Genomic DNA, 22,646 nt, shown 5'->3' with positions numbered 1-22,646 from the left:
GTGTGTGTCTGTGTCAGTGTGTGTGTGTATGTGTGTCAGTGTGTGCCAGTGTCTGTGTAATAATAGCACAGGGTACCAGCAGGGGGCAGCACTAAGAAACAAAACTGGATTTTATTTCTCACAGTGTTCTTTCAAGAAACCCACCACACATCAGCCGAGGGACACAGGTAAAAAACACCTGACTGAGCCCTGGATGTGGTCGCAGCATTTTCCCACGTGACCTGAATGCAGCATCAGACGTTACGCTGACTCACCGTCAGCAGTAGGAACCTGATCTCACAGGTCGCTGCCACGCTGACCGCCAACACCACCGATCACCAGCAGGCCCACGGACACCACCTGCAGCTCCTCTGCACAAACAGAGACACAGAGACAGAGACACACACACAGAGACAGACAGACACACACACACAGTGTCATTGAGCTATGCTAACAGTTCCCCCTTGTTTACAGTCTTTGTGCTAAGCTAGGCTAAAGCAGCGTCCTCTTTGTAAATGTTGGGCTGATCCTTTAAAGCTGCAGTCTTTACCGGAGGGGAGGGAGTTCAGGAAGCTTCCTCTGTCGAACAGGATCCAGATCGCACAGCCGGCCGCACTCAGACCCACAAACTACAGAGGTCAAAGGTCAAGACAAGGCTCTGAGCATCATCGCTGTTCAGACTGTGCTTTACTGTTAAAGTGAACATCTATTCCTACTGTTGGCTTCAAAGAGGAAACTACTAAATAAACCAGCTGACATCAGCAATTCAAAACAAACGAAAAGAAACAGAAAAAGAACACATTGAAAATGTATCCGTGATGATCAGAAGGACTCTGACTGATTAATCCAGAGGAATCTTTTCTCAGACCTCCTGGATGAAAAAGGCCTCTGAGCTTATTGAAGGATGTGAAGATGGACTCACCAGAAACACGGTGTTAAAGACTGCCAAGCAGAACTTCAGCAGCTCCACCTTCACCTCCAGCTTCTCCTCCACCTTCATCTCCACAGGCAGCAGACCATGGTCCATTCAGGTCCCTCCGTCTGACCCTCAGAGGACCGACACTGCAAACGCCTGCGATCAGAGTTCACTTCCTCATTGTCTGTAAACATTAAACTGGTCTCAGAGTCTCCAAGGAGACGCGGCACACACGTCTATCACATAAGGCCATGTTGTAGGACAGGACCTGGACTCTCTGACAGAGGTGTGCCAGAGGAGGACGTGGTCCAAAATAAAGACTATACTGGACTGTCCCTCTCACCCGCTCCACACTGTGCTGACCAGCTACAGGAGCTCGTTCAGCAGCAGACTCCGACTCCCACGATGCACCACTGAGAGACACAGGAAGTCATTCCTGCCTGTCAATCAAACTACTGAACTCTGAACTGTGACAGTCACTCAGACACTGCACATTCATACTGGTACATTCATGTCCTGCTCTTTACTATGTAAAGGTTTTTATACAGTAGTAAATATGTGTCTTCTTCTTTAGATACAACTCAGGGATTTAAATGCTGTCTAGGTATTTAGATTATTATATATTTCTATTTCAAACTTCAATTTATCTTTGATTTCTTTGTCTGTAACAAAAAAGAATTTCCCCTCAGGGATAAATAAAGGAATTCTGATTCTGATACTTGCAGCTATTTGACAATACCAACACGCGGCCACCAGAGGGCACTGATGAAGCCAAATATAGAGAAAAAACATGGAATTCTTTAAAAAGAAGAAGAGACAAATGCACCAAAATGTTGTTCTTAGGAAACTCCCCCAGCAGTATTTATAGGACAGATGTGAATCAGACAACCCACATAAACTGTTTTAAAGTCTGCAGGCCATTTGAATTTGAATATGAACAAAGAAGATTTGACAAAGAGGATGCTACATCTTCCTCCTGTGTTGCACAGAGGGGGAAATATCTGATCTCCAATGCTACACATCTCATTACACATGCACCATGATGACATCATGTGTGGACACTACCATTCAAAAGTTTGGGGTCACCGAGCCACTTCTAGAGCTTCTCTGATCAGCATTACTCAGCTGTGCTAACATCATCTCACAGCACTGTTCTAATCATCAATTAGCCTTTTTAACACAATCGGCTAACACAATGCACCATTAGGACGACGCTTGTGCCAAAATCTGATCGTGTGCGATTAATCGTCAGAAAAATTGTCACCGATTACTATATTTACCACTCATCAATTACTGCAATTAGTGCCTCGTCATGATGATGCATTTTTGTGTGACGTACTCTCCCCTGCAAGTGCACACATGTAAGCCCACAATAATAAATCACAATAATGGCAGAAGGCGGTGGTGTTCAGTTAAATGACGCAGAGCAGGACATTCTAACAGAGGCTCAACGTCTGTCACCATAAGCTGGAGCACGAAGAAAGGCGAAGAAAGCGTGACGAGGTCACAACGCCAGCTACAGCGAGGCCTCCTCCAGCAGATATTGGAAGGAATTCCACTCGGCCGAGAATCCGCGACATGTTTAGTATTATGCTCCTTACAACCAACCTAACGTAACGCAGGTTGATTTGCACAAACACACAGTTACATGTGAAATTGTCCAGTTTGTTTGTTTTTTCTGCTGCTGTTCTACAGTATGAGTGAAAACATGCACTAGTGTGGGACGTATTCCAGCCACAGGTTAGCAGGTCTGTTTGCACAGACATTTTTTTAACCTTAAATAATCACTGATGTGTAATCATTATCAGCTAAATGCCATAAATAATCGTGACTCATTCTTTGGCCAATATCGCCCAAACCTAATTACAACACAGGAGTGATGGCTGCTGGAAGTGCCTCTGTTCACCTTTGTATATATTCCATTAAATAACAATACAATATATTATATATATATATATTTATATACAAAAACATACCTGTTAACACTGGTACACTCTGCTCACTCACAGCACCCTGCTGCAGCTCAGCACACACCCGCAGAAAACACACACACAAAATGAACACATGCCACAACCTTCTCAACTACATGACCGCACACAGACACATCACAGCATGACCCGCTGCTCTCTAACAGCCCATTTACCACACCGACAGGAAACACCTCGTAGGACCTTCAGGAACAAAACACAACGTCAAAGACAACACACAACACCGTCTCATTAATCACATAAACTACACACACACACAACAGTTACACAACACCTGCATCCGCACATGCCTGTCGCTCTGGTTGACAGGCAGCAGCCTCAGCTCCTGTCAAACCAACCAAACACTATCAGTTTATAACACATCACAACGTGTCATCACCAACAAACAGGATCACTGGTCCCACTCCAACAGGACCCGTCACAACAACACTACACAACTCCACATCACAATGTTTCTCTTTCGTCCTCTGGTTCTACTTGAAACATGAACAGTATCATTCACTGACATGGACCCATTTGGCCCGTTGCTTGTCTGAACTGACCCGGTGCGTCCAGGTGCCGATGTTGCTCTGTATGACACAGGTGCAGCAACATGCTGACGGGCCTCCCTCACCAGGAACCTCTCTGAGCTCCTCCGGTACCTCTTACTGGAACGCTTCCTAGCTTCTATACAGCTGCTTCTGATGGGTCACAGGCCCAGACAGCAGCTCGGCATAAATCCAGCCTGCAGACACATGCAGACACACAAATGTCTACAACTACACAGCTACATTACACTCACTCACCACCCGCCGACTGTGTTGTACATATGAAATCTCCGCCTTCGTTCACACTGCAAACCTCTGGCTGGCCTTCATCACACAAACACCACTCAACACATTAGCCAGAGACTCTTTTCATCCCATGTGTCACAGCCAGTGGTTAGGCCCTTTGTTTGGAGGACAAACATTAATTTTCTCCATAGCTGTCCTTCACAAAAAAGAAATTCGAAATAAGAACTAATCAAAACAAATTGCGGTAACAAAACCAGATCTCTCCTCCTCCTGCACACACCTCGCCCCGCCTGTCTGCAGGTGTTTTGGAGCTGATTGCCAGGGAGGACCAATACATTCATTCTACACAATCCGTACATTCTATCCATAAAAACAATTCAAATCATAATCTCATCAGTAGCAACGTAAACTCTGATTGCAAACATATTTATGTCTATTCTAAATTCATCTGGCTTCAAGACCATGCGTAATAAATACACAACTCACTACCTCCCTCTCCACACACACAAACACAACTGCACACTTCAAAATCTTTATGTCTATGTCTTCATCACATGAGCTTCGAAGACCTTTGGACATTTATTCAACAACTACCTAACTTCACGCACTATTTGTGAATGGGAAATATTCAGCACCACAACACACTGACAATGACAAACCGTGACCTGAGGGTCAGCTGCTGTGTGTACCGACGCTGGCTGTCGAGCTTCTGTGATTTATCATCGCACACAGGGCCTGTGGCATAAACACAACAACAACACATTCACTGTGGGGCTTCAGGACGACAGTTCTACTCAGTTACGAAACATACTAAAAACGCACATACCTGCATCACTGCTGATTCACTCTACACTTCTCTCACTGGGTAGCTGGATCATTTTCTTATCCAGGACCTACACAAAAAACACACTCAACTCATTTCCACTTCATTTCAATAACGCTGCAAACAGTCTCAGCTACCTCAAAGCACGTCTAACAGCAACAGTAACACTACAGCAGCTCAGCTATGCTAAAACATGTCCTGTGCTGAGGCCACGTCAGCCTCTACACACTATGTTTAAGGCTGCCTGAAGCTGTACTGCTGCTTTGGTCCAGCCTGTCTGAGAGGCAGATTCTAACATGCACACCAACAGCTACCTACACTGTAAAAAGCCCTTCAACGTTCAGTGTTGTCTGTAGGACTTTATTTTATAAAGTATATTTCTTTCTGAATTTATTTAAGTTGCACACAAGTAAAAAGTGTGAATCTTTTGGTAGCTTAATATTAAAATGGATTTGACTGAACGTCAATAATAAATTGCTTCTACAGAACTCAATGTAATTGTCTATATCCAAAGGAAAACGTCAGGACCCGCCCACCCGCAGCACAACAACGGGACCGTTCCTCACTGTCACCTACACCGGAGCAGCGCCATCTGTTGGGGTCTGTGTGGAGTGTCTGTGGGCTACATACAACACGCAGCACATGTAGCTATTTACCTGGCTGAAAGTCAGGATTCATGCAGTAACGTTACGTTTAAAAACAACAACAGACAGAGTGTCAGTCATAGCTGCACTTTGAAGGCAGAGTAATGTCAAAGTACAGCTGACAGAACATTTACACCGACCGTGGAAACAGAGATGTTCGGGCTGCTGCAAGTTGACTCTAAGGTAACGTTAGCCTCGGTCAGTGTTCTGTCTCAAGTCACTCGTTTGAAATGTTAGCCTCTGTCCAGCTACCACACGCTAGCAGCACGGCCTCTCGTCCTGGTTCACATATCGGTTAAAAGTGACACTGTGTTTGTAGTCACTGTCGTCCCTGCATATTCGCTAAAGATGACGACATCATATATTTCAGCGTGTCTCTCCCTGTGCAGCATGGTGTCATAAAAATGCATAAATATGTAAAGGCTACATATTTGTAAAGGTGTGTGTGTGTGTGTGTGTGTGTGGGAACATTGTTCTTTGTTGCAATTATTTTTCTGTTTATGTCACAAAGACAAAGGGAGACCAGTGTCCAAGAGGAAAATGCAGGTCTATCTGTGGAGAGCATCGTCCTGAGCATGGATCTGTTGTATGTATATGGAAACTGTTACAGTAATAAACGCTGGAAACTATTACCTCTCTTTCCTCCTTTCTTAAAGTTAGAGCCATGCTAACTAATGTTTTGAAGTGGATCGCATAAATAATTTGTCAAAATTCACGAGAACACATGAATTAGCCTCATTTAAATCAGAAAATTTTAGGTTTTTATTTAAATGTTACTTATTTTAAATCAGTATGATGTGGTCAAAATGCTACTCTTTCAGTTTGGTTAAACTTAAATGTTTTGCTTTTCTTGTAGACTCTAAAATAGAAAATACTGATTTTTACCAACTTCAAATTCCAAGACGTTCACTAAACTAACAAAGTGGAAAATGTTGCCTTCATTTTTTTGCCTTGAAAATGAGTAACGTTTTTTACAGTGTACTTACATTTATGTACCGACTCGTTTTGTTCTAACATTACTCACTGAATTTGACCTGGAAAAATATGGACTATATCTGCACACGAGCAAGTAGTACTGACCCGCTCAAAGGACAAAGTGGTTCAAAGTAAGACACTCATGTACAATCAATATCTCTAACTACTGAGCACTAACTGGCAAGACAACACACACACACCAGGACAAACCATCACCTGATCGACAGCTGCTGTGGCTCCTCACACTGGGGCCAGGGCCAGGGCCAGGGCCTACGGTGAAAACAAAACGACACATAAACTTTAAGACTTCTAATACTGTCCGACTACACAACATACAGAAAAAAAACATACCTGCAGTCTTGCTTACATTTCCACCATTTCTGTTAGGCTGACACCACTGTGATGCTCCGTCATCTCCTTCTCCTTAGCCTACATAAAAAAACACATTCAGTTTAATTCTATTTCAATTCGACAGCACGTCTCACAATCTCAACTGTCTCAAAGCACTTCACACACCCAGAGCCACAACCCCTGACCAACAGCGACAAGAAACACCCCCTTACATACACATATATATATACAGTATATATATATGTGTATATATATATATATATATGTGTCAAAAACAGTCCATTCCAGTCCACATATTTTACACTCAGGGCCACATTTTACACAATAACTTATTATATACTTATAGATTACTCCCAGCTCATAGAGCCCACGAAAAGAGGAATTGAACAAAATTAGACTACAGTGATCCCTCATAGACCATTATCAACCAATCGGGATGCAAGAACAGAACAGGACACACAACACAATGCACTTTTATAAAAACATGCAATGCTGCACAAACAAAAACCCACAAAACAGCAAAGCGCATGACTGCAGGCTGTGAAACACTGTTTTCAGCTGACTGTCATTCTGATCATCCACTCAACTCAAAACACCTGCACAGATGTTCCAAGATGTCTTTACATTGCTTCAACATTAGCAAGACTGCAGACATGACAACTCACCGATACCCTCCATCCGCAACGGTTCATAGCTAAGGAGCGCTGTGTCCAAGCTTATAAGCCTGAGCCAACATACAAAGTCAAGCTTGCCTTTCATTCAGGACTAAAGGTGCAAAAGTTTGAAGAAAAAAAGGACAGATTGAATCCAGATTGTGACCTTCATGTTGACGTCCACTGAGTTGATGTGTTCTGTGAACCGTTCCGATTCACGGGTCTTGGCTTTGACCCAGGTATCAACAGGAACTCTTCTCTCCACTTCTTCCATGTACAGATTAGCCACAATTGGAGACATAGGTGATCCCATTGTACTGGAAGCAAGTGCTGTTCAGGCAGAGGTCCGGCAGGTCACGGCTGTGGTCCGGCATGACGTTGGTTCGTTCCTTCAGTGTGCCGTCTTGTGTGAGACATCTTCCTACCATCTCTGTGGCTTCTGAGGTAGGGATGCAGCTCAACACACCTGTGTGTGACTCAACAGCAAGGTGACATCAAATGAGACCCGTGGTGTTTTCCCCTGAAGTCTAAGCTGACGATACTGCAAGCCCAATATGACACATCCAGACTCACCAGGCATACATTTACACATTCCAATGGCAGCTTCGACAGAAACCCACAAATCTGAAATATAAGCAGGTTATGTACTGGCACAGCTTGATGCAGCTGTTCACCATGTCTGTCCAGATAAGAAGGACCTCTGTGAGCACCTGAAGCACACCAAAGGAGTAGCATCGCCTCCTGAGAGAACTCCTGGAACATGTTGAGGAAAATGCCAATGACCTGCTACTTGAGCAACAATGCACGATGAGCACAAGACAAAAATGGTTGCCTTTTTGATGGACATTACGTCACATCTTAATGAGCTTCATTTAAAGCTGCAGTCGGTGTTCGCTCTTTCAAAAGGAAGCTGGGCCTTTTCAAAGAAAATCTTCAGGGAGAATGTGAGTACTTCCCAAAACTACAAGCTGATTGGAAACTTCCCAAAAAAGTTCAACACTTTCTGCCTCTGGCAGCTGCTCCTCCTCCTAATCCAGAATCCTTTCCTCATCGGACAAGTCCAAGAATTTTCACCAGAGCTGGCTCAGATGTTCAAGTGGACACATGAACGGACACCTGCACCTTCAACTCATTAATCTGCAAGGAAATACTGTATTAAGAGAGCATTTTGAGGCAACTGACCCTGCTTCTGGCTACAGTCTGTTCCCTGGTGCCACCAGTACACCAAAGAAGCCCCAATACTACTCAGACTTAAGTTAACTTTAGGAATTTTGGATTAGGATTGGCCTATAATTGCTACATGCCTCTGTACAGACAATCAGAATCAGAATCAGAATCAGAATCATGTTTATTGCCATGTAAGTGAAGGGGGTTCACATTACTAGGAATTTGCCTTAGTGATTGGTGCATACAAAGAACATATGACAATTAACATGCAATAAGATAAAAACTAAGATAAAATTAAGTAAATAAACTAAAGTAAGGCTAAATTTACATGACAGACATGGCGTAACAGACATACAATGAACAGAACATAAAATACTGTGCAGATGAAATGGTAAACATAGACCCTTATATGATCGAATGGTACAGTGTAATAATGTAATAATGTAACAGGTACCACATGGATCGGTGAGGCGGTACTCGTGTGCAAGTAGTGCAAGATGGAGTAAACAGTGCAAATAGTCGTCATTGTGCAGTGACTATACTAAAGTGACCTTCTGAAGACAGTGCAGAGCAGTGCATTAATTACAGTTTAACAGTCCAACAGCAGAGGGGAAGAAGCTGTTCTTGTGGCGTGAGGTTCTGGTCCGAATGGACCGTAACCTCCTGCCTGAGGGGAGTGGCTCAAAGAGTCCGTGTCCAGGGTGAGAAGGGTCAGCTGTGATCCGACCTGCACACCTCAGAGTCCTGGAGACGTACAGGTCCTCGATAGATGGCAGGCTGCAGCCGATCACCTTCTCAGCAGAGCGCACAACACACTGCAGTCTGTGCCTGTCCCTGGCAGTGGCCCCAGCGTACCACACTGTGATGGAGGAGGTGAGGATGGACTCAATGATGGCCGTGTAGAACTGAACCATCATCCTGGCTGGCACCTTGAGTTTCCTCAGCTGCCGCAGGAAGTACATCCTCTGCTGGGCCTTTTTGATGAGGGAGCTGATGATGAGCTCCCACTTGAGGTCCTGGGTGATGGTGGTACCAAGCGGCAACCTTCGGGGCTCAAAGTGGAAGCCCATGCGGAAGTGTCAAAACTTGTAATTCACGCTGCAACAGCTGGGGGTTGGCTCCAAAAGCGAGTAATTTCCCATAGACTCCCATGTTAAAATGGCCGATTTCACAGCAGAAAAGAACATGTTTACAGCCTGGTACAAAAAATCGCTGTGGTCTCAGATGATAGGTTCTCTTCTAGTGTCAATTGTAGGGGGGGTGAATTTTTTTACAACTCACTCGTTTCAATTGTATTCGGACTTAAAATTACCTAATTATGGGCGTTGCCGCTTGAGTGACAGACAGTTGACGTATCACAGCGTGAGTTTCCTGCTTCCACGATCGCCCGCCCCCCTAAACCCCGCTCGTGCCCCCCCTCTTTGTCCATATTCGGAGTTTTAGTTGATGTGACGCTGCCAACATGGCGGCGGTCATCACGTCCCGGAACCTCCCACTGAGACTCAAAACGGCTCTTCAGAAACAAACGGGTGACGTCACGGAGGCTCTGTCCATAGTTTTTACTGTCAATGGGTGGTACCCAGGAAGCGGAAAGAGTCCACTGTGGAGATGGAGGTGTCTGTCAGGGTGAGGGGGGGTGATGGAGCTGGCACTTTCCGAAAGTCTACTGTCATCTCCAGGTTGTTGTCAGCACACCAGGACACCAGACGGTCCACCTCCATCCTGTAGGCAGACTCATCCCCGTCTGAGATGAGTCCAATGAGGGTGGTGTCGTCAGCAAACTTAATCAGCTTGACAGACTGGTGGCTGGAGGTGCAGCAGTTGGTGTACAGGGAGAAGAGCAGAGGGGAAAGTACACAGCCTTGGGGGGTACCGGTGCTGATGGTCCTTGTTTCCGAGACATTCGTCCCCAGCCTCACATGCTGTCTCCTGTCTGTCAGGAAGTCAGTGATCCACCGGCAGATGGAGTCTGGAACATGCAGCAGGGACAGCTTGTCTTGGAGGAGAGCTGGGCGGATTGTGTTGAAAGCAGAGCTGAAGTCCACAAACAGGATCCTAGCATAGGTTCCCGGGGAGTCCAGATGCTGCAGGATGTAGTGAAGAGCCAGGTTGACAGCATCGTCCACAGATCTGTTAGCTCTGTTAGCTCTGTAGGCATACACCCTCCAAACAAACAACATTCGTAAAATTATCAATGCTACTTTCATGCAAAACACGTGCAGTGTCCAACTTATCTGATGTACTTCTACCACATAGAGAAGATTGAAGCAAGGTGTCTGGACTTGTAGAGTTTTCTAGAAGACGTTTCGCTGCTCATCCAAGCAGCTTCATCAGTTCTAACTGTTTGGTGGGGAAACATGGTTTATATGTGGTTACAGACCTCAGTGGGTGGGTCTGGGTAAAACTTTAAAAAACTTACAACAACCACTCCACAGAAGAATGGCTCAGCACAGGAGAGCCACCTCTTCAGGACAAGACTCAGCTGTTCACCTCCACCTCAAAGACAAAGGACACTCCTTTGAGGACAACAATGTCCACATTTTAGACAGGGAGGAAAGGTGGTATGAAAGAGGAGTCAAGGAAGCCATCTATGTTAAGCTGGAAAAACCTTCCCTTAACAGAGGTGGAGGCCTCAGACATCATCTTTCTACCACATACAATGCAGTGATTCCATCCATTCCCAGGAAGTTTACACAGACTCACAGTAAGAACAAAGGGCTGTCAATCAGTCCCCCTCCGGCAGTTTCATAGTCGTTAGCCAGTTGTTAGACACACCTGGCCCAGTCAGCCAGAACATCACAGGTAAGTATGGAAACATTTAGTGCTATTGTTTGTAAGTTTTTTAAAGTTTTACCCAGACCCACCCACTGAGGTCTGTAACCACATATAAACCATGTTTCCCCACCAAACAGTTAGAACTGATGAAGCTGCTTGGATGAGCAGCGAAATGTCTTCTAGAAAACTCTACAAGTCCAGACGCCTTGCTTCAATCTTCTCTACGTATGATGACCTGGATGACTGAGAATCTTCATCAACATACTTCTACCACATGACGGCATTCCTGCGAGGCTACAGTGGCAAACTGAGTACATACAAACTAGCCTACAACACCCTTACACTGAGAAGAACTAATTCATCTGGCAAAGTAAAGCACAACAATATGTCTTGCACAAGATACAACTCTGAAAACTTTCCTTTCACATCACCCAAAAACACTCCATCTTCTACACTGCAAAGCATGCTAGCATGCCGGTTCAGCCTACAGCGCTCGATGACCAAGAGACCAAGAGAGTGTGAAGGTTTCTTCATATTAAAAGGGACTTTCTATCTGGGGGTGAGGCTCTGGGTTTCTTTAAAACAATTTCACACAACTTTTCATGCACAACATGCTACACAAATAACATTCTACATGATTACATCGATGCCACTAATGACATTACCTCAATAAAACCAATAATAGCTTCAACAACCTTTACCAGAACCCCTCCTGCTGACGGGAAGCCAGGACAACTCTAGCCGTCTCACAGGTCCAGACTGCAGTTCTGCATTGACATCCGACGACACGCAGGCCTGCGGACACAGTAAAACAAAATCAGCTTCAGCGTCGTACCTCTTTGGAATAACATCTTTCAAAGGATTCACCAAGTGTTCAAGTGTTTGGCTTTCTATGGCAGGCAATACGTCATGTAATTAACTGATGAATACTCAATTCATTTCAAACATTTACCATTTTGGAGACGTCAGCGTGGCTTGACTGCACCCAGTGACATGACTGTTATGACGAGCAATGGCATAGATTTTTTCAAATACAGATTGTATGTAATGACTGTAACTTCATGGCATGATTCACACACTCAAACTGTGTGTACAACCTTTAATGACACATCTTGCTTGTACTTTTTAAAGCCACCTTATCACAACAATATCACTCACTCAACTATAAACAAACACACAACATTGTGTGGGACAATTAATTGACTACAATAGCAAGGCTTTGACGTTAAGGGGAAACCAGGGCACTGTTTGGCAGGACACAACCGCCCACTCCAGATCCTCCAGTCCCTGTGTAAAACACACAAAAGTATAACACATGCAATCGTTTAAACATCAAATCTGTCTTTATCAAAGCACATTCCGATGTTCCAAACTCACAAATATGAGCAAACTACAAAAACTTCCATCAATCACTTTTATTCAGTCATTTCACAACATGGCATTGATAAAAATAAACAAAAGGTCACAGGCTGGAACACAGCGAGGCCGGCGAGTGACGTCACCGGGCCATCTGGAAGACAAGAGACAAACTGTCAGTGTCAGGAATCACCACCTCAACATACACTGCATTTAAAAATACACTTCGCTTGCCAGCTCCACTTACCATTCCTTGTTAACAGCGTGCCCCAATTAACGATCACATCACACTCATTTCTGCAAAGGCAAATTCTGGACACGGCTGTATTGACTGAAACGGATCCATTACAAAAAGCATGTTTGGGTTTGTGGTGGCACAAGTCTGGCCAAAACTGTCCATGTCAAGACCACCCCTCTGGTACGGAAGAACATTATTAAACAAGGTTAACATGATAATGACAATCGGGATTAAATGGTTAGGGGGTTAGCAAAGCAGGAATACACATTTATTGACAAAAAACAAGCAGGTCAACTTTTGTCCCCCAGCTCAGATTCTGGTCTTTGCTCCACCCCCCACCACCCCAGTGTTAGGTGGAGTTGGGGTGGCAGTGGGTACCTGACAGATAAACAGAAACAAAGAGAAAAAGCACAGGTTTCTGGAATGACATGACCATGCGATGCAATGACGCCACAAAAAAGGGGTGGGACCAGAAAAGGATGTTTGTCCTTTTCAAGCAGTGAGCCCCCCCCCCTCACCTGTCCAGGTGAAAGGCAGCACAAAACCTTTGTTGACAACCCAGCAGCAATTTTCCACACCATGACACACATTACATTCATTTCCCACATTTCCCACCCCATCATTGGTATAAAGGGACCGTTCTGAAAGTGCTGAGATTCCAAAACCCAGCACCCCAGCACATTTGAATATCATGTTGGTCACAGAACCCGTACTTGCATTTCCACAATTCCCTTGTGCAAGTACATTGTTGTTTTGAAATTATTTCCCTGTTGTCCACAGCTTTGATTCAGGTTTGGATGCGTTTGCTGATAGCATTGCTCGTTTGTAGTTACAACTGCGTTTTCCATCCTTGCTCTTTACTTTAGCAGTCATGTGCTGCTCTGTTCCAACACCGTGTTTGAGTATGTTTGTATTTCATTTGTCCACAATGTCTCCTTGCTGTCACCGTTTCCACACAATGGTTACATTGAGAAATCCTTGGTGCCTGTTGTGCGACACATTTGGCATTCCTTGCTCCTTTTTTGGTTGTTTTTTGGTTGGTTGGTTGCTTGCTCTCAGTCCCAGTCAAGTCACCAAAAAACCACACCTCAACCACCACAAAACTAATCAACTAATCCACAAGCTCAACTCCAACTAACAACATGCCGGCATTCTACGATCTAAGCTACAATATCCACAACCTTGACCCTACATTGCACAACACAATACCACCCACACCCTCAGTCAGTCAAACAGTCAGGGCACGTTGGTGCACGCCGAATCCATCCAGAGCCAAATTCCTGGTGAGATTTCCAACACAGAGAGTCATTAACAATCCTGTCCATTGGGGTTCTGGAGACAGGGCAAAACACTGTTTGAGTGTTCGGCCAAACCTAAAACGAGTCCTTTGACATTTCAAAAAAAAAAAAAAAAAAAAAAAAAAAAAAAACCAGAAAACCATTAAACACCTACAGTTTCAAAAGGTTTTACAGTACCTCCACATCTGCAATAGACTGTTGGTGTGGTCTGAGAGATTAAGATAGTAACCTTCCTTTGGTTAATTGCCATTGGTGACAATCTGTGACGCGGAGTTCATCGCACCTGGTTGAACTGCAGAGGCCACCGAGTCCTTCAGCATTTCTTCAAGGCCTACGGGGGATAAAACGGTCACAAAGCAAATATTGTAAGTAAATTACTCAGGTAGGATGCGTTACCATGACTTGCAGACTGAATACTTACACATCCAGGCTTCTAAAGTCACACAGCAGCACCCATCTTCATGAGTAGGATGTACTACGATGAGTTGCAGACACATCACCTCACCGGCAGAAATCCACCCATCAGTGTGATGAATCAGTGGTCCTGTGAAGACAAAAGTGGTAAGGAATAATGTTCACTGAAAGAACGTGTTAACATAACTTCCAAACACACTACCTTACTCACAGAAATCCAGCCTTCGAGGCGACAAATCAGTGGTCCTGCGAAGCCAAAAAAAAAAAAAAAAAAGCAGCATGGTAAGTGTCTTCACTGCCAGGATGTGTGAACAGGTTGTAGACATATTACCTCACTTGCAGAAGTCCAGGTGTCCACTCAGCGGTTCTGCTAAACAACAAAAATCAGAGTGGTAAGCAAGCGTCTTCACTGGAAGGATGTGTTAACATGAGTTGCAAATATACTACCATACTCACAGGAATTCCACCTCTCAGATGACGAATCAGTGGTCCTGTGCAGCTAAAAACATAATAAAACTATAATAAAACACAGTGGTAAGCAAGCATCTTCACAGAAAGCATGTGTTATGATGACTTGCAAACACACTACCTTGCTCGCAGAAATCCAGCCTTCCAGGTGACGAATCTCTGCTCCTGCAAAGCAAAAAAACACAGCAGCATTGTAAGTGTCTTCACTGGCAGGATTTATTCAGTTGCAGACATATTACCTCACTTGCAGACATCCAGGTGTCCACTCAGCAGGTCTGTGGAACAATAAAGTCAGAGTGGTAAGCAAGCGTCTTCACTGGAAGCATGTGTAGAGAACAGTTGCAGACACATTACCTTCCTCGCAGAAATCCGGCCTTCCAGGTGACAACATCAGCGGTTCTGTGAAGATGAAAACAGCCATGAACACACACATATTTCCTCCAACCACCCACTGTTCTGTTAAAGCCCTCCAGTGCTCAGACAGGAACCTCCACAAAGCCCATGATAAAAAGCACCCATAGTGGCTGTGCTACCTAGCTGCCTACATCAAAGTGAAAAGTGACCCTACACTTTCGGCTACCAGCTCGTCCTAAGTTTGAATTAGACTTTCTTTATGCGCTCTACAGCCACACCTTTTTTTAGGAAGCATAGTTTGTTCTAAGAATTTACCTTTGTACGCTACAACTACTTAACATATTTTACAGTTAAAGGGAACACTGACACTTCACCTCTCCTCTGACATATTCTATTTCATTTTCTGCCTGGTTTAGACACCGACACTTTAATTTGTCTCACTTATATTAACTACTCTTATTGTTGATGATAAAGATTCTCCAAATTGACCTAAATGACTTTTTTTGTTACGCTCTGTTAAAACACTAATGACGCACATGCTACTTAACGAACCTCGCAACATATAAACTTCACTTTTAGGACGCCAGGTTTGGGCCATTAATTCTAGCCTCTACACTACCTGGTATCCTGTCCTATTTATTACTACACTAAACAACTACTCTGGGCATTTTACACCAAACTTCCCAAGACCGACAACTAGCCCATCGTCAACAACCCACCTACAACCATCACAACAAACCAAATGCCCAGCACCAAGAGCTCCTACAACCACTAGCCACCAAGCTAACATAACATCTGAATCCCTAATGTTACTTATAATAACTACTAACTCTCTCCTACCCTACTTAGCCATTAAAGTTATATACATTATAAATTTGATCTACTAGTAAATAAGGTCTAGGCCATGTTCTCCTGACGTCCTTTTCTTACTATGCTGCTAGCACGTGGTAACGAAGCACAGACTTTAAACGGCTACTTAATTACTTCACATTTTATTGGATTTTTGGCTAGATAACGACAAATGTTTAGCAAAACTACAGCTAAATTATTTGAGTCCTACGATCCTCTATTATTACTTGTGTTTGATTATTCTGCCCTACATTGTCCTATTTTATATGCTTCCCATCACAACACCTAATAGTTGTATTTAACTCCTTCCTCTCCTACACTGTCCTAGTTTATGGGTCAATGACATGACATGCATATTTTTGAGTCCGAGTCCACTATTTTCTTTCAAAATAATGTAATCTTTTCATAACATTGGTCACTTCTATCTATAAAACCTATTTATTTTGATACATTTTTCAGTACATTCAAATAATTATATTCTTTTCTGTTTTGGCTTCTCAAACCCCTAAAATGTCAGGTGGAGCACCTGTCCGAGCAAATGGTCAGACTAAAAAACCTATTAAAAACGGTCTTTTAATAACAATACATTCAAAATTAAATGCTCTGGCATACTTTTATGTTTATAGTCTTTTGTATAATCTATTTTTTTCTCATATCAACAGTTTTAAAGCTGTTGAGATAACTGAAAAACATTTGTCCCGCAATTTACATTTACTTAATGTCAGGGTGGTGCAACCATAAACAATGGGCTTTTATTTTAAAGTGAAGAGACAATAGCCATAAACAGGATGTTGTATCAGCCAGAGGACCCCAAGGGACCCTTGGGATTAAGCTAAAAGATTTGTAGCTCTCTCTTAAATATTGATAAAAACAACTACTTTCAATTCATATACAGACTGGTACACTTTCTATGTCAGGTGGTACAACCAATGGAAAACTAGAAAAAATAAATTTTATCATAAAACACTTTATTTATAAAAATTGATCTATATGAATATGATGACATGGGTAGACGCTAATACTAGCATCCAAACATAAGCCTATTTATTTTAAGATAAGTTGGAAAAGTCAGGTGGTGCAACCAGTTAGTCAGGTGGCACAACTGCAAGGAATATCACTATATAATGTTATTAAAAGCTCTAAATATATCTGTGACATGTTTAAAATGTTTACTAGTTTTAATCAAAGATATTACACATTTTTACATAATAATATGTACATTTTAGATGCCGCTTTGTAGGGCAAGTTCTTCAAGTAGTTGGTGAAGAGATTCAGGTGAGCTGCATAAAGTAACTGGGAGGAAAAAATGCTTTCACTTGGCCCCACCGTGCTGACGTCATTTTTTTCTACTCAGCTGAAGTTCTCAGAGTGATATCAGAACCAGAGCCTCTCAATTCATGGCACACATGGCTTATGCATTCACACTGGGAATTCTTTATTACACAGACCTGAGAAGGTCTGTACGGAGCCCCTCTGATGACATGGTAAAAAAAAATAATAATTTGTAGGCCACGAAATATGTATAATGCGCGCACGAAATACTAATTCGTGGCCACGAAATACTAATTAGTTCCCACGAAATACTAATTAGTTCCTACGAAATACTAAGTGGCCATGAATTAGTATTTCGTGCGCGCATTATACATATTTCGTGGCCTACAAATTATTATTTTTTTTTTAACCATGTCATCAGTGGGGCTCCGTAGGTCTGTACAAATATTACTCCATATTTGAAAATGGTTTAATTTTGTTAAAACTTCCCTTTAGTGTTAGTTTGATTGCTGCTAGGCAATCAAACTCGTGTTCTTCACCCTCTTTCTTTCTTTCTTTCTTATTCTTCCGTACATTATTTGGTGCAGCGTATCTTCAGCATACATTGACCGATTTCAGCCATTCAACTATAAAAATGTTCATCTCACAGAGGACATTCCGGGTCAACTTTAAGTTTTTCTCAAAAAAAAATGATAATTTTTTAAATATTAAGCAATTTCGATGTCATTTTTAACATGGGAGTCTATGAGAGAGCCCTTCAACGAGGGTCATCTGCCAAATGCTTCTCCTCCTACAAATTTCAAGCTACAGACTCCATTTTAGTCTTAAAACGCTCATTAGATGCTGCTCTATCAAACTTGTATTCAGCATTTTCTAATTCTGAATTGTTTCTGCACACCAGGCTCTCAAAGTTGGAGTGCTCTGCTGTTACCATGGTGACAGGCTGACACACAGAGGCATACAAAGCTCTGAATTGCTCTGATTCTCCAGCAATTCAGAGCAATCCTTCACATCAGCTTTCAAAGCAATGCTTCAGCTGCAGCAATCAAACTTGCATTTTCTTCATGAAATGCCCTTTTTTTAAATTATCATTTAGTATAGGGTTGTATCAAATGTAATGTTGTATTAAGTGGTTTTGATGTTGTTTGATGTTTACTACTCGCATTCTTGAAAAAAAAGATTTATTTTACTTCAAAAAATGTAAATAGAGACTATTTACTAAAACACATGTAAATATCTGAAATGAAATGCATTTTTTGAGCATATTTCATGTCATTACTAATGTTGTCAGGTGGTACAACTAATAACCGTCAGGTGGTGCAACCAATTTAAACTAATAAATAATAGCTTAAAGTGACCAAATGGTTTCTAAATGTAATCTGTGTACTTATTTTACTGAATATATGAATTTGTGCATTTTTTTAAATATTTTTTCTGTCTTTAAATACAAAATTGGATGCTAACGATAGTTAAAACCTGACCTACAAAAGGGAAAAATCTTAAATTATTGCATAAACAAAACAAAACTACCAAATAATAATGTGTTACCTAGTGTACACACCCTAATGGATACTTGCCAAAGATTTATCTTGAAATAAATATTAGGAATATATATATATATTTATAAATATTTGGTTGCGCCACCTGACATTTCTTGCTTGTGACGTTGATAAAAACTGTTAAAATATGAGTTAAAACGGATAGAAATGTTATTTAATAAATGAGATTTGTTTAAACACATTATTCTGGACTCAAAAATATGCATTACGTTATTTAAAAAAATACTTTTTAAAAATAGCCTTTTAGAAGCTTGATTTGTCAATGATATGCTTCCTGTCACAACGCCTAATGGTTTAATTTAACTCCTACCTCTCCTACACTATCATTCGTTTGCTTATTCTGCCCTACATTGTCCTACTTCCTAACCAACACCTCCTAAAGCTCCTACAGCAGTTCAGGAGCACCCGTCCTGCAGACGTATTAAACGCCTGTCTCCCCATCTCCTCAGAAATGGACTTCAAGTTTCCACAACAATTGCTGATTGATTGGAACATTGCTGTGACGCTGCTCGTCGTCATGTTGACGTGGCACACGCCGAGTGTATGATCCAGAAGGTTTGTCCAGGTTCTGACACAGTTGATGAAAGCATTGATCATTTCTTCTTGTTGTCTTCAACTCTTCAGAGATCCTCACAATGCTTCTTCCATATAAAGGAGTCATGAGCTGTTCCATTCACTGCAAAGTTGATTCATTTCCTTTCTTATTTTCTGTCCACGTCGTGTCCTTTGCTGTCAACATTTTTATGTCATTGCTTCAAAACTGGTCAAGGCACCCCTTTGGGTGTTGCCTATTCACAGTCAACAAAAAAAATCTCCATCAATCAAACCCAATCCACATAACCACCAATACCACAGCAGCACATGGTAAGACACAAAAACAAACCCACAACACAGAACCACCACAACAACAACAACAACAACACTAACCAGATGCCGGCATCCACACACCTCCTAAACAACAACCACAACCTCCTACACACCTGTCGTCACTAAACACTAATTTAATCTTACTTAATCCTACCTTAACGCTCTACTACTAATTTTATATTATAAATATAAATCTATATATTATAGTTATTAATGTTAACGACCCTGACTAGACGCTCTATTTAAACATCTATTTTATTATTAAGCCTATTTTAGTTGTCTACTGACATAATCCTAACATTTAGGTTAACCTAATTTCTTTGTCGCACCTTTCCACTAAGAACACTACATTTATTTAATGTATTAATGCAACAACTATGTTAATTTATTTAATTATACTATGAATAATATAATTTTTATCACTACACTAGTGGTAGCCTGCGTGAGGGAAGAAAATATGAGGTGAAAAAAAAACCATGCCATACAGAAATAACAAGAAAACCGATAACCTGACACAGCAGCACATGAAGACGTCTCCTCAGACCACAGGCGGGGCCTGGCTGGTGGATGACCAGGTGCAGGCAGAGGCACTGGTGGCGCTGGTCAGTTATGTGGTCGTCAGCTGAGGAGGACAAGATGGACCATGTTTAACAACAAATATAACACATGATCTGCAATGCAGAGTTAAAACACTGCAGACATGAGGGCAACACGAGTAAAACCAAACGCTGATGGTGCAGATGTAGCTGTAGGCCTCATAAGTAGTCGCAGTTGAGGACCAGGCCAACACGCCCGACGTTGCCACTATTCCTCCTCGCAAGATGCTACTTTTGTCTGTGGGCAGCAGTGGCTCAGTGGTGAGCAGGGTTGTCCAATAACCGGAAGGTCGGCGGTTCGACCCCAGTAGGCGCACCTTGGCAGCCACGTCTCCGTCAGTCTCCCCCTGGGGAGCTGTGGCTACCACTGGTAGCTCACCACTGCCACTGTGTGAATGTGGTGTGAAAGAATAATGCATCTCAATGTAAGGAAACAGAGCAGAAAAGCGCAATATAAGACCAATGCATTATTATTATTATTATTGAGCGCTAATCATCTGCCAAAGAACATGCTTTATCTGCCAGGCAGGCCATGCTGCAGTCAGGGACCTCTTCACAGGACAGCAGCTGAAAAACAGCAGAGTCTTCAGGTTGGTGTGTCCTACCATCAGCAGTAAAGCAGCCAGGAAACATCCACTCATAACACAATTTACAACTAAATTCAACTAAAATAATACTTCATGATCCTTCACTGTAAACTCAAGCAGACAGCACCTGTCCTCAGACAGCCTGTGCGTTGCTCCTGACCTCCATGTGCTCTGATTATCACTGCTTTCAGCTGTGTCTCTGGAAGTGGTGCATTTCTCCTGTTCACCACCAGATGGAGACAAACTTTGTTAGTTTGGAAGCATTGACTTCACACTGATATTTATGAAGCGTTTGAATTTACCACTTATTGTTGAACACAGACAATAATGCTTCCCTTTTATCTCAGCGACTCTGTAATGAAGTCCAGATTATCTGCAGCCATTCACAGGGTGGAAGCACCTGCTCTGGCTTCTAAAGACAAAACAACATTCATCAACTTGTGTCTTCATCTTCACTGTAAACTCAAACAAGCCAACAGCACCTGCTGCAGCTCCTCACTGTGCGCCATGTGCCCGCCAGCAGCAGGCCGCTGCCTCTGCTTCCAGGCCTTTCTGTGGAACCAGGCCTTGTCTCTTCTCCTTCAGTCGAACCAGGGCCCTTTCTCTAATCTTTCGGTGGATGTTACACCAAAGCTAGCGATGACGTGCAGTGACACTGGCTAGCTGCTGTTACACCACCAGTACATTAGACCAAGCAGCTGAACTTCCACACCTGCTTCAGGTTATCTCCAAAATGGCGCCGATGCACGGCCAACTTATCACTTCCTGAGAACTTCTTCTTCTTCTGTTTAATGGCTAGTGACAACCAACGTTTGAGGTGCATTACCGCCACCTACTGTCCTTCTCACCATTCCTTTAAACATGAAAACCCGAAAACCTCCTAAACACTGACTGTGTTTTTATATATTTTATATATTTATTTAGTCAAATGTCCACAGAATGTTGTTTTTGTTTGGCTTCATCAATCACACTATTCATTTTTATACATATAAAGAATATATAAATACAGAGCTGTCGTCATTCCCCACGCTGACCAGTCATTACTGTCAGGTTCACAAATATACCACTTGCTGAACTCAGCCTCTCCTTCACCATAGTAGTCTGGATTTTCCAAAGACCACCGCCATGCATTAGTATCAGCATTCAGTCTGATCCAGGCCAAGTTCCCAACTCTAACTTCATTGAGTTTGGCCTGGTCTTCCTCGTTTCGTACAGTAAACAGGTCAGTGTAGTTCCTCCTGCAGGTGTCCTGAGCTTCATACCAGGTGGTTGGGGTTGTAACAAGAAAGTAATCACAAGTAAAGCCAGAGGCAGGCAGCAAACACAGACCTGTGGTAATAAGAATTTAACAATATATAGAACACAATATTGAAGCTTCTTGTCACAATAACTGAATGTGTTATATCACACTGTAACTCATTAATGTCTCTTTAATCTTTGTTTCACAGTTGATTTAAAACCAAAACTGGAGCAGCTTTTCAACTAAAAATAATGCACATTTATACCAAATTAAACATAAATAAGAAGTTCAGAGATTTGTGGAAATAAATGACTCACACTGACCTGATAAGACAGTGATGATAACAGCAGTCTGCGTCATCATGTCCTGCTGGACAGATCACTTAAATCAATCCGCTTTGGTATGTTAATGACTTTTTACAATCTTACACTGTAAAAAGGTTGCAAGAATTTACCAATATTTAAGCATTATTTTGTCTAAAACATTTTTTAACAACTTGAAACT

The 22,646-nt window shown here is 42.4% G+C and overlaps 2 long non-coding RNA genes across 6 annotated transcripts; both read right to left on the bottom strand.

The window, feature by feature from the left end:
- Positions 1 to 907: 907 nt before the first annotated feature.
- On the bottom strand, positions 908 to 14,964 carry LOC114431198 (uncharacterized). Of its 5 annotated transcripts, XR_003670049.1 has the most exons (12): positions 14,940 to 14,962; positions 14,807 to 14,866; positions 14,682 to 14,720; positions 14,562 to 14,596; positions 14,358 to 14,480; positions 14,114 to 14,267; positions 11,740 to 11,839; positions 6,450 to 6,527; positions 6,315 to 6,368; positions 4,483 to 4,549; positions 4,322 to 4,391; positions 908 to 1,051 (listed from the first exon to the last, which is right to left on the bottom strand). It is a non-coding gene; the product is annotated as an uncharacterized LOC114431198 (long non-coding RNA). The 5 variants fall into 5 exon arrangements; XR_003670050.1 differs by lacking the exon at positions 908 to 1,051 and having other exon boundaries at positions 3,104 to 4,391; positions 14,682 to 14,717; positions 14,940 to 14,964; XR_003670051.1 differs by lacking the exon at positions 908 to 1,051 and having other exon boundaries at positions 3,104 to 4,391; positions 14,553 to 14,596.
- A 168-nt stretch (positions 14,965 to 15,132) lies between these two features.
- On the bottom strand, positions 15,133 to 21,652 carry LOC114431199 (uncharacterized). The gene is made up of 5 exons (XR_003670053.1): positions 21,385 to 21,652; positions 21,205 to 21,314; positions 21,030 to 21,121; positions 20,229 to 20,341; positions 15,133 to 15,217 (listed from the first exon to the last, which is right to left on the bottom strand). It is a non-coding gene; the product is annotated as an uncharacterized LOC114431199 (long non-coding RNA).
- Between the last annotated feature and the right edge of the window lie 994 nt (positions 21,653 to 22,646).

This window comes from Parambassis ranga, unplaced genomic scaffold (assembly GCF_900634625.1).
Source record: "Parambassis ranga unplaced genomic scaffold, fParRan2.1 scaffold_61_arrow_ctg1, whole genome shotgun sequence".
NCBI lineage: Eukaryota > Metazoa > Chordata > Actinopteri > Ambassidae > Parambassis > Parambassis ranga.
Note: the sequence above shows the minus strand (reverse complement) of the source record. Positions and strands in the feature narration are given on the sequence as shown.